The sequence below is a fragment of the Balaenoptera physalus genome (assembly GCF_965194825.1).
Source record: "Balaenoptera physalus genome assembly, chromosome: 8".
Taxonomy (NCBI): Eukaryota; Metazoa; Chordata; class Mammalia; order Artiodactyla; family Balaenopteridae; genus Balaenoptera; species Balaenoptera physalus.
The window spans coordinates 23,591,330-23,603,509 of record NC_138887.1 but is presented as its reverse complement, the minus strand read 5'-3'; the positions used below and the strand labels follow the sequence as shown (position 1 = coordinate 23,603,509).

General features: G+C 32.9%; 1 long non-coding RNA gene across 10 annotated transcripts in view; it reads right to left on the bottom strand.

Moving 5' to 3' along the window:
* The window catches only part of LOC309666292, a 42,990-nt gene that overhangs the window by 10,702 nt on the left and 20,108 nt on the right, over window positions 1-12,180 (bottom strand). For 8 of the 10 annotated variants that reach the window (XR_014267003.1, XR_014267004.1, XR_014267005.1 and 5 more), the window contains 2 exons: window positions 4,859-6,957; window positions 2,826-2,872 (listed from right to left, as the gene is read on the bottom strand). This is a non-coding gene — a long non-coding RNA (uncharacterized lncRNA). Of the gene's footprint in view, window positions 1-2,825; window positions 2,873-4,858; window positions 6,958-11,267; window positions 11,356-12,180 lie in introns of those variants that run through there. The other 2 variants (XR_014267010.1, XR_014267012.1) reach the window with 2 other exon arrangements.

The following is a 12,180-nucleotide window of genomic DNA, read 5'->3' as shown; positions in this document are numbered from 1 at the left end:
GTGCCCCTCCTACCGTCTTGTTGTGGCGTCTTCTTTGTCTGTGGATGTAGGGTATCTTTTTTGGAAGTTTCTAGTGTTTTGTTTTGTTTTCTGGTTGTTGGTTGTTCAGCAGTTAGTTGTGATTTGGGTGTTTTTGAAAGAAGGGGTGAGCTCACGTCCTTCTATCCTGCAATCTTACCAGCCAGTCAGTCCAGAAATTTGTATACATGTAATTTTTAAATCCTCCAGTAGCCACATTTAAAACTGATAAAAATATCAGTTATATTTTATTTAACCCAGTATATCCAAAAAGTATCATTTTAACATATAATCAATATAAAAATTTTCAAAATCTAAAGATCTTTATACTTATAACACATTTCAGTTTGTACTAGTCACATTTCAGGTGCTTAATAGTGACAGGTTACTAGCTGCTACCATATTCAGCAAGTCTGTATACTGTACATATTCAATGGTATTCAATTTTGTATTAAATTTTCCCACTCCTTAAAAATAAATGAAGGTTAAAAAAAAAAAAATGGCAAAATCACATGTTGTTAAAACTGTGATTGTGTTTTTCTACCCAATCACTAGAGTGGCAATTTCCTTACCTTGAGCTTCCTTTACAAGTTCTTTTGGTAAATGTTTTTCTTACTTTTGATTGTGATTCATTCACCTAACCTTATGGCTGATTAATGTTTTTAAATCATTTATTGAAGTTCTCTCACTAAACAGAATTTCATGCAAATAGTTTGAAAATGTATATATCAAAATAAAAAGGGCATTTGTTGAGTTTATTGAACCTCTACAATTGTTAAGATCCATGGCACACACTGGATATAAGAAGAAATAACTAGATAATTCCTCCATTTACTCCACAAATGAATATCAGTAAAATGAGCCACCACTGAATGTGTTTGTTCAAAACAGTAAGACCCATCCTTTAGTTATGAATACCACACTCTTTTTCTTGTAACTGCACCAACCTTGGAATCTTCTTACATTTCACTTATACTCTTGTGTTAAGTGAAATATAACAGAATATCACAGTGAACTTGATCCTGACATTGAGATAATAGGATACTGAAGGTTAACTTAAACTCCCCAGATAGGTCCTTAAATGGGCATTGTCTACAGCTGCCTTCCCAACATCTTAGCCATTAAAGGAAAATCATACATCAAAAAGCCTTAAAAATCATCTGAAATATCATCAAAGATTATGTCATAATGATACCATAAATTACCATGGGTCATGACCCTAAGATAGTGGATACTAGCAGGACTCTTTTTTTTTTTTTTAATACATTCAAATGTAAATCAATATTTTCATTTTATGTCTCTCTAAGCTTATTGAAGAAGGTATAGGAAGTACTTCTAAATCATGATAAAAATGTTGGACTTCTTCCATTTCATCAGTCTCTTTTCCTAGTGCCATAACCAACAGTCTCTCTCACACAGATTCTGTCTGAGTCCCTGGCCTGTCCAAACTACCTCCACTCCTAGTTTGTTTTACTTCTATTTTCCTCTTAGATACTTTTAACTTCATGCCTGTTGCTCATGTGTTTATATTATGGTCATTAATGAATCCTCCAATTCCTGTTTTAAAACTTCACTACTTCTTAGTTTTGGACAAAGTTTTTAAATACATTTTTTTAAACTCATAAAGAATACTATTTAAAAGAAGCAAAGTATATTTCTCTCTGTATCAAAGGATTGAAATTTATTCTTAGGAAATTACTAAAGTTAGTGGTATTGGGACACCTGACAGTTTATTCACAGAAATGCGTCACTTGGACAGGAATTTCTTCACCCATCCCCATGGCTCAAAGCTCTACAAATCAAACTCAACAGTGGTTTTTCTGGTTTTTTTTTTTTTTTTTCCTAAAAGAGTGTTAACAAAATTAAACGTGCAAAACTCACCAATACCGTTGTGAAAATGAACATTCCCTGTGTTTCCTTTTTATACCCTACCTTTAACATAACTTTGTTTTAATATTTTTCATCTTCATTATATACTTTCCTATAAAGTATTGCCTCACCAGCTTTGTAAACATTATGCTCTGCTTCTATTGATGTTTCTTAGTAGCTGAAAGCTCACCTCTGATTTTAATTACCTCATCTTGATTCCTCTTGCTTTTTAAACCTTAATTCTTAAACTAATAGGCATATGTGTACTTTGCTTTCCTTCAAGGAGAATAATAAGTTGGATCTAACTATACTTTAAATCTAAGTTCATAGCACCTTCTTTCTTCCCAACTCTAATTCAGAATGTGCATTTGTGCATACATTTTTCATGGTTAGTACATTGGTTAGTACATATGTAGCCTTGTTTTTGTTGCTTCTGTTGTTCTTTTCTCTGTAATTCTGATCATCTTATTCAAAATAGATGGCTCTACTTGCAAGTTCACTGATTCTACATCATATTGAAACCTCCCCTTGGATATATGTTTTACCTTTTGTAATTATATTGATTTTTAAATTCTTTCAGTTTAAATTATTATCTGTACAGTATATAAAAAACATGTGAACAGTAACTACTACTCTAAGTTTTTCTAACCCCTGACTTCTGTGGCCAGGAAGGCAGTTAATTAAGTAAAGTTTTTACAAAGCAAACATTTCCCTAGGAATGCAGTAAAGGTTTATCCTCAGTGGTTAATCTTGAGAAATTCAGTCACATTAGACAGACATTTACTAAGCCTGTATAAGAACAGAGATTCTGAATTATATTGTAGGGATATAAAGACAGGTAAATGCATACCCCTCCAGAACATTGCAGGTACGATGGTGGATTTGTAGGAGAAAGGAGGTGATTTCACTGATTATTACCACAAAACAAATGCCCTTACCTGTACCATTAATGATGTCAAAATAGCTTGCCCACTAAGAGACATGCCTTAGGAATAAAAAAAAAAAAAAAAAAAAGGAAATGAACATTCTCATTCCAAGAAGACCATCTCACATTACTTTGTCTATTATGATTCAGTACTTCTGCTAAAATAATAAATATTGATTAGACTAGATGTGACAAATGCTAAGTTTAAGAAATATTCTAAATCATTTGGTCTATGTTTTGTTTGAAGTTTTCATCTTGTTGAGATAAATGAAGTGCCTGTTACCATTAAGTGGCCAAATTATAAAATAAAAACTGCCAAATGTTGTTAGTTAGAAACAATTTGGAGCAGCCAGAGTTCTTCAAAAAACTTTTGAGAAATATTTATCAGAAATTTAGATCTCTACTTAGGGTTAAGTTTTTTTTTTTTGTTGCAATGGGAGAAGTGGATTGTATCATAGTATGTTGAGTGTTGAACTGAATAGGAGGAAAATATTAAGTGGATAACTGATGCAAACTCAGTATGAGGGAGAAGAGGGGAGTGTGGAGGAGGACAGAAAGAAGCAGATATTTGATCAATAGCGATTGGAAACATGCAGATAATCAATTTATACTTTCCCCCTCTTTTAACTCTTGCATGAACTGGCATTAAAGTAGGACAAAGTTTATTAATTTATACTCTGGTATCTATTTAAGATATGTTTGTATTGTTTCCTGATATATATACATATAACAGTAGAGATAGTTTGCCACTTTTTGATGATGGAAAGCAGGTTTTTCAAACTCCTAACATACCATCCAGTAAGATGTCAAGGCAAGATGTTGCTTCTTTTTTAAACAAAATAAGCTATTAATCATGTTCAGTCTTGCCGTGGTCAGTTAAATTAACCTTATCATAATCTTAAACTCATGTGAAATTCTTGCTCCAATTAGGAGCATATAGTAACTCTCCTCAGAACCTCTCTGTAATATTGAAATGGAAGAAATGCTCACCTTCCTCAGTATACAAACACATATGTGATATCCCCTAAAATGAGCATTTAGAAGTGTTTGTTTTCCTCCATTAGAATTTTCTATAAAAAATATGTGACTATGGACTCTGTAGAAGAAAAAGGATTACATGAGTGAGTATTTAACTGTTTTATGCAAATTTTAGATAGGAACTCAATGTGAGGTAATGGTTACTTAATTAATAAAAAGATTTCATCTCTTTTGACTTTGATTACTTTATTCTTCGTCAGGAAATCACTGATGTAAAACTCATTTTAACTTTGAGGAGAAAAGGCTTTTTCCTTGATATTTATTGGGATTCTTCCTATTTTAGACAGATGAATTAGGTGTCTCCAGATAAACAGTCAGGAGCTAGCGAAAAGTAGGCTATATGAACGTATCTCATTCTACTGCTACTTCACAGGAGGCGTGCTCTTTATCAAGTTTAATATGTCAGTGTTAGAGCAGGAAATAGTAATTCCATTTTCATATTGATAAAGCTTTAAAAAGCTGAGTTATCAATATATAAAATTATTTCAAGAAAATTTTGAAGGGGAAAGTCATGAAAGCATTGGCATGGATTCATTAAGCTTCCATCTTTATAGACCTATTTAGTCATGTCCCTGGAATGAACAATTTTTATATTTCATGCTCAGTAAAGAAATAGAACAACAGTAAGATATATTTTCCTACCTGTTGGAATGTAGGTTGACATACTGACTTTCTTCCTTTTCATTTGCAGTTATGTAGTTGTATGAGTGCACAATAACGCTGGTTATGCAGCAGAGATGGAAGTAGTCCCTTTAGATTTCTTTATGTAAGAGAACCTGTGCATAAAGGTCAACCCTCAAGTGGGACTGATCCTCAACACCTATGCACTAGTATGACCAGTTGTCACAACTAAAGGGTTAACACCTGGCAGAATGGGAGTTTGTAGGAATGAGATACAGGCAGGTCTGTCCCATAGGTTGATGCCTGTGCCTTACCAGTTGTTAAATAAGTTTCTTGCTTGACTTAGAGTATCCTAGTGACACACACACACTTTGTGTGAATACTTACTTTTTGCCTTTAAATGTGTCAATTATGGCAATATTGCTTATGTCGTCTTTTCCATTGAAAACTTTATAAACTCCATCTGAAGTATTGTGGTCTGAAAAGATATGTACAAGAAAAAATTACTTCTAGAACAAGCCATATTTTCCAAGTTATAAAATATGTAATTAACTCACTTTTGCATCTCTCAAACACTGGTTGTTCATAATTATTTTATGTGATTTGAAATATATATGCAATAAAGTTTTAAAATTATTGGTCTTTCACATTTTAAAAAGGCAGAATGTTAAAGGTGCCTAGAAATAGCTGTAGATGCTGAGACAAAGGAAGAAAACAAATATCAGAATCTGACGTGATCGAACTCCAGCACTCTGTTGTAATTAAGCCAGAAAGGCCATTGTGATCACTACTCCTATTATATTGAGGTGAGGGGATAGTGAACAAAACCTATGAGAACAATGACAGATTTCTAGAAGTTTTCTCAATGTTATGATCTCTAATAAGTGGTTACTAAAGATTAGGTACATAGAATTAAAAACAGAATTAGCCAAGGAAAGAAGAGTATTTGAGTTAAATAATAGTAACTGAATTCATTATTCCTCAAGGCTTTCTATACTTATATTTAATTGATATATAAGTTTACAATCCTAAAAACCATCTAAAATAGAATAACAACAATGAATTGGAAAATATAACTAATATCTCATATAGTGCCAAGTGAAATCATATTCAATTTTTCAGTTCAATTGTCATCTTGTTCTATTCGTGACTCAAAATGTTAAGCTATAACTAAATACATCACCAAGTTCACATTTTTAAAAATTTCCTGCCATTTCATGACATTTGTAGATTACTAGGAGTTCATATCAACTAATTTTATGAACATATGACATTGCTGAGTTATCATTCTCATGTAAATTTTGGGTAACTTTTAAGTTTACATTAAAACAAATTTGTAAGAGGTCTAGAGAAGGAGGAATGATATGATAAATACATTTAACACAAAAATATGGCATTAAGCTTGATTATTTATAGATAGGAAATCAAAGCCAAAAGTGTATTCAAAGGCTTACCAGCTTACAATCTAATTTTAGACAATTTATGTATTTGTCAAAGAATGGAAACTTGATTAAATGTCAGCTTCTTAATTTTAATTGTTAAATTCAGATACGTAAATTTTCCCAACTAGGATAGCTGAATTCATGTGAGGTGGACACTTTTAAGTAATTAGAATATGTATTCCCAGATCAGAAATACACACTAAATAATAAAATTATGAATTGCCAATGCCATCATATTCATCCAGTTAAAGTCTAACAATATCGACATTCATATTTGGTACTCAGAGGATGAAACACACCAACTGTAGTAGTAACAGGGTGTGGAATCGAGCTCAAGAATGGACCCTTAGAGCCCCAAAATAATTCTTTCAAAGTTCTCTTTTGAAACATAGAAGAGCTTGATCTTTTGATAAGTAAATTGAGTACTCCTTGAATAAATACATTTGGATAGATATGGGGTGCAGTCTCCAAAAAGGAAATCACGGTTTAAGACACCAATTGCAGTATCAGATTTTTAACAAATAAATGGAAAATACTGGAATTAAGCTTAATAAAAGAATTGTCAACTATATCTTTAAAATGACTGCCAAATCTTGCCAGGACTAAAAGTGTATTGTTTTTGTTTCTTCATCTCTGAATGATTATATTTCTATGGAGACTTTCAAAGTTAAATCCTACTTTTTAAAATGATACACTTTAAGTGGTCTTCTAATTCAGTTGATTATTACATGATTTTGTCATCTTCCCAAAGGGCCATAATTCAAAATAATGCCATAAGAACACATTTTCATAAAAATGACAAAATAAATAATATCTAATGATAGTTCTAATCATGAGATTAATTACAGTGGATTCTAGAGATTTCAAAACCAATAATTTTGCTCTTTGTCTACTCACTGCTACAGCCGATTGAGAACAGTGAAACTGTCATTCTCGGTTCCAACTGATAGTGAGGGTTCAAAGATGGTACCACTGGGCTGCAGGAAAGAGACTGCGTGGGTCTCGGAGTCCCAGGTTATATTTTCCTTGGCTAGATAACAAACTCTGAAAAACAAAAGTAAATAAAATTCAAAATAATTGTTGCAAGTGAACATTAAGTCTCAAATGCCGTTCATTCATGCAACAAATAATCTTTGAGTGCATAGACTATGTCAGAAATTTGGCTAAACAAGTAGGTTAAAATGATCAGTAGGCCAATGCTGAGCCTCTAGCAAAGTTCAGAAGAGGAATCTTAGATGTGCATAGCAGAGGAGAAGGAATACGTGTTATTATAGTGGGTTACACAGATTCTGTGGGAAAACACAGAACAGGAGCAAACCCAGGCTTGGGATGGTTGTGGTGCAGATAATGGACAAGATGGGAGACTGGGATTGACACGTATACATTATTGATACTATGTATAAAATAGACAACTGATAGGAACTTACTGTATAGCACAAGGAACTCTTCCTAATGCACTGTGGTAACCTAAATGGGAGGGAAGTCCAAAAGGGAGGGGATATCTGTGTGTGTATGGCTGATTCATTCTGTTCTGCAATGGAGGCTAACACAGCACTGTAAAGCAACCATACTCCAATAAAAATTTAAAAAAAAAAGATACAATTCCACATAAGTGGTCTGAATGACAAAGAAAAGTTTAGTTAGGTAAAGTAGGATAGAAAATAGCATGTATTAGGTAAGAAATAGGAACAAGGTGTAATTTTAGAAATGCAGATGTTTCAACATAGTTGGTTTAAGGAGTAAGGAGAGTGGTGGAAATAAAGCGACTGTAATAGGCAAGATCTGGAACATAAAAGGGTTGCATCCCATACTTAAATGTTTAGCTTTTATCCTGAGAGTCAGGAGGAGACAGCAGAGAGGTTTAAACAGGGGAACGGTAAGAGCACGTTTCTGTATATTAGAGAGACTGTTCAAAGTGCACAGACTTTCCTGTACTGGCTTTTCCATAATTTCCAGTATTTTAATGAGAATTAAAGATAGCTAATGGAATACCATTTCCACTTTGGAGATCAGTTCCCCTCCATCCCTGCCCCATATACTGTATACTCATTAGTTCTAAGCTCCTGGAAAGTACCAACTACTTTTTAGGAATGAGGTGAAGGGTGATTATTATGGAAAAAAATCTTTTGCAAGTACAAGATATTTACTGAGATGAAATAGGGTGTATATTATTCATTGCTCTATCATATATTTGAATGTCTGCTTTGTGAGGCTACAGTAGATATCTGTTGTTATCTAACTAAGGTAAAGACTGAAAAAACATGAAACTGAAGTGTAAAAACCAAAACAAACCAAAGAAAACCTGACCTGATTTCAATCAGGTATAATAAAAAAGTGAATTCCTATAGGATAGGTATTATGTGTGTTTTGTATCCCCAAGCGGTGTCTGGTATGGTAAGTACTTGGTAAATATTTTTGAATAAATAAATAAATTAATTGTTCATATTCTTTAAAAATGGAATTCACAAAAAGACAGAAATATCTTATTTCTAATATAATTTCATCAAAGCTTTATTATTTACTGTTCTTGGAGCACTGTAGACATACAAAGAATATAAATATCTGAAACAGCAGCTAGGACAGTCTATTAGTAGTCAGTTACTCTTTTCTCTTAGATAATTGTATTTTAAACTTAGATTACATATTATTAACATTTAAAATTAAAATACTTTAATTTTCAGGAAGATTTATGTATATATAGTAGTTGAAATCATAGCAAAAATAATTGTGACCCAAATTCTAGTTTACTTGGTTGTACTTACAATACTATACCAGTAGATGGCACTCACTGAGGGAAAAATCCTTCAAACTGAGGCCTGTGCTTAGAATGTACTTTCAAAAAGAGAACATAATCACTCAATTTTTGGTTTAAAAATGAGAATATATACAGCTTTTAGAAAGTGTTGGTTAATAAGGTCAAAGGGAGGAATTTGCCTCAGATTTAGCCCAAGATTGCTTTCTGTGTACTCCTGTCAAAGCAAAGTAACTTAAATTATTATTATTATTATTTTTTATGTTGGATCTGAGAATATTCTAAAGGAGGTACCAGGTCTTCACAGAAATGGTATAGGTTGGAATATATATCATTAAGATCTCTATCCAGGCAATTTTATGCTTTGACCCATGTCACATCTTGTCAAAGTTTCATCAAGCTCACTTGAGCAACCAAAAGCCAAATAAGCCTGTGGTTCTGTTTGAGGAGAGACTTCCTCCTCCACTTAGAATTTCAACTGAGTTCAGGGTGTAATTGATGGAGAGGCAGGTTCACCTCAACATGTGGAAGACTCTCAAACTATTAACTTTTTCTGAAAGGTAAACGGTCATTTTCCCATTATTTAAGGCTTCCAAGCAGACACTAAGGACTCTGTTTTGTTGACATCATGAGACAAGATGACTCATAGTTGATCATAATTTCCTTTAACATTGTTATGTAAATAGGAGTTTATTTTTTATGTACTTTAGCTGCAAATCCAACTTCTCTTCTCTAACCCTTACCTCATTGCTTCTCCAAGTAAATCAATTATATCTAACCCACCCTGCTTTCATCCCAGAGAGAGATACGTTAAAGCCTCTAAGAATAAAATTTATATAACCTATCAAGCAAGACTAGGGCAGGATTCAATATTATGTTTATGTTTTCCCATACTCCAATTAATATCCTTAAAAGTAAAAACAAACAAACAAAAAATTAAACAAAAACTGTGATGAGTTCTCAAATTCTAGAAACTATTCTCTTTTCTTACATGTGGTCAGTTCACAGAGTTGTGATTTTTAAACAGTTATGCTTAGATTCTTATTAGGTCATATGTGAATTCTAGATTTTCATAGGTACACATCGTAGCTACAACATTTTTTGAACAAGATATTCATATAGGCTTTTGATAATGACATAGAACTATAAGACCCTGAAAAAATAAAAATATTTTTGAAGGTGAGATTTTTTTCTGTAACAATGAAAACCAAGTCTTCTTTGACATAGATGTGAATAGTCGCAGACCTGTGCCTGAAGACAAGGGGATGTGGGGATAATTACTAGGACAGAATAGGCACCAAGATATATCATGTGCTGCAGCAGCAGGCATCACCCTCCCAACTACTGTTATTTCATTATATCTGAGTGTGAGTTGTCAATCTAGAAACATATTAATGAATGGAGGAGAAAGAAATTATATAATTGTAGAATATCTGAAACATATAAGAAAGTTAAACTATGAATTAGAAGAAACCATTATAAATATGAAATTTTGTAATAATGCTTGATCATAGTGTATAACTAGTTGTAATTATTCTTGAGGAAAAATCACACATTTGTATAACAAATGACATAGCAGGACTTAACTCTGTTCCCATATGGGCACCATAAATGTATTCCTAATCCTTGGTTAGGTTTAGTGTTTTTAGTACCTCAATCTTTCCTTTCCTTACTTTGATAGTTAGAAAAGACACATAGTCTAAAATTTAGATAGAAGAAAATGTACTCAACAATTAAGAGCTATCAGTCCTAAGTTTGTATGAATATGGTAAATCACTTCAAATCCCCTGGTATCAGTTTTTTAAAATTTACAATTGAAAAGTTCTGGCTAATTATTTTCCCCTAGTTCTTATAGTTTAAGAATGAGTTCAAAAGTCTATTAAATTGTTAAGGTATGTAAGATAAAGGTATAGCTTATTTAGTCTCAGTACTGGAGAAAATATAAGAATGAAACTACTGAATAAATACAAATACCCTTAAGACCTGGAAAATAGTTTGAATAGAAGTCCTTAGCAGGTATTGTAGTTAGGTAGAATCAGTTTAATGCTGTGGTTCTCAGAACTGAGTGTGTATTTAAATCCCCCAGAGTATTTGTAAAACTCATTGCTGAGCTCCAAACCAAGAGTCTCTGATTCATTTGGTCTAAGGAGGGGCCTGAGAATTTGCATTTCTACTTAGTTCCCAGGAGATGCTGATGTTGCTTGTTCGGGAGCTGCCCTTGGAGAACCACTCATATAACCTACACTTTCAATTTTATGATTTCAAAGTGCTCTGGTTTTAAAATTGTGATAGATTTTTTTCTATTTAGCATGCATATTTTACACTTGTTGAGAATACATGCCACAAGTGTAAAACTCCTGTAACTTCCTAAATGTAGGGCAGTTAATTGATGCTGATAAATTCATAATAAAATATATATTTCGTATCATCATTATATCCTTAGATTAGGGTTTTATATAGGCAGAAACAAAAATTTCAGTGTATATTAATGACAAGAAAATAACGAGTATATTTCATTACATTGGCAGTTGTCAAGTGGAAGCTTTTTCAGAAATACATATGGTCAAGGAAAGAGTGCCACTTATTATGGGGACTCGTTCACTGGTACGTGTAAGGACCTCTTTGCTTAACTTTAATTTTGCTGCTGTTAACTGCCACTCCCTCTGGATTCTGCACATCGAAGATTCAGAACTGTCTGTAAACTGCTGTGCCTGTTTTAACCCAATTTTTGAAAGCAATTGTACCTTCGTCAAGGACAGCTTCCTATGAAAAAGAAAACAAGTTTGGGTTATTTCTTTGTAGTAGGTACGGGCACTTGTCGGAGTTTAGAACCTTTAATTATTCAATAAAAGGACTAAGCTCAAATATCTTCCTCATGAGAACCTTTGTAACCTGCCATATGTTTGCAACAGAAATGTTTTCAACAAATTATGATAGCAATCTCTTTTAGTTAATCTTTTACAAAGAGGATCAGTGTGTAATATTGCAGACATGTCTGTTGATTGTAAGGCCAACCATTGGCAAGCTTTAGAGTGACCTTATGGGAGAGTTCACAACACAGTTTACTAAGGAAATTTTATTAAACCTTTTCCAAAAAGTTCTTATCAGGTTGAACATTAACTTCTCTTCTGCCCTCAGTGAGTTGGACTGAGAAGGCAAAACAGAAAAACAGAGAAAAATCTAGTGGTATTGGAAGCTTTTTCTCTTTTTTCAAAAATTGGATACTTCAGGGGGAAGTCACATAACGTTTGTTAAATTAAGAAAAACACAAATCTGACTTCTCTCCTTCAAAATCCTGCTCAATGTGGCTTCCCTAATTCTCAGTATATTTACAGCAACCTGTTAGTACATGTTTCCAAAAATTACAACAGTCTAATTCAGTACAATTAGGTTACTACTTTTTAGATAAAAGGATGAAGGAAGTTTTCCTTTTATTCTTTTGTGAAATCCATTAAAATAATTGATGCCCCTTGTAGTAATGATAGACAAACAGAAAAAAATACCAATGACAGAAT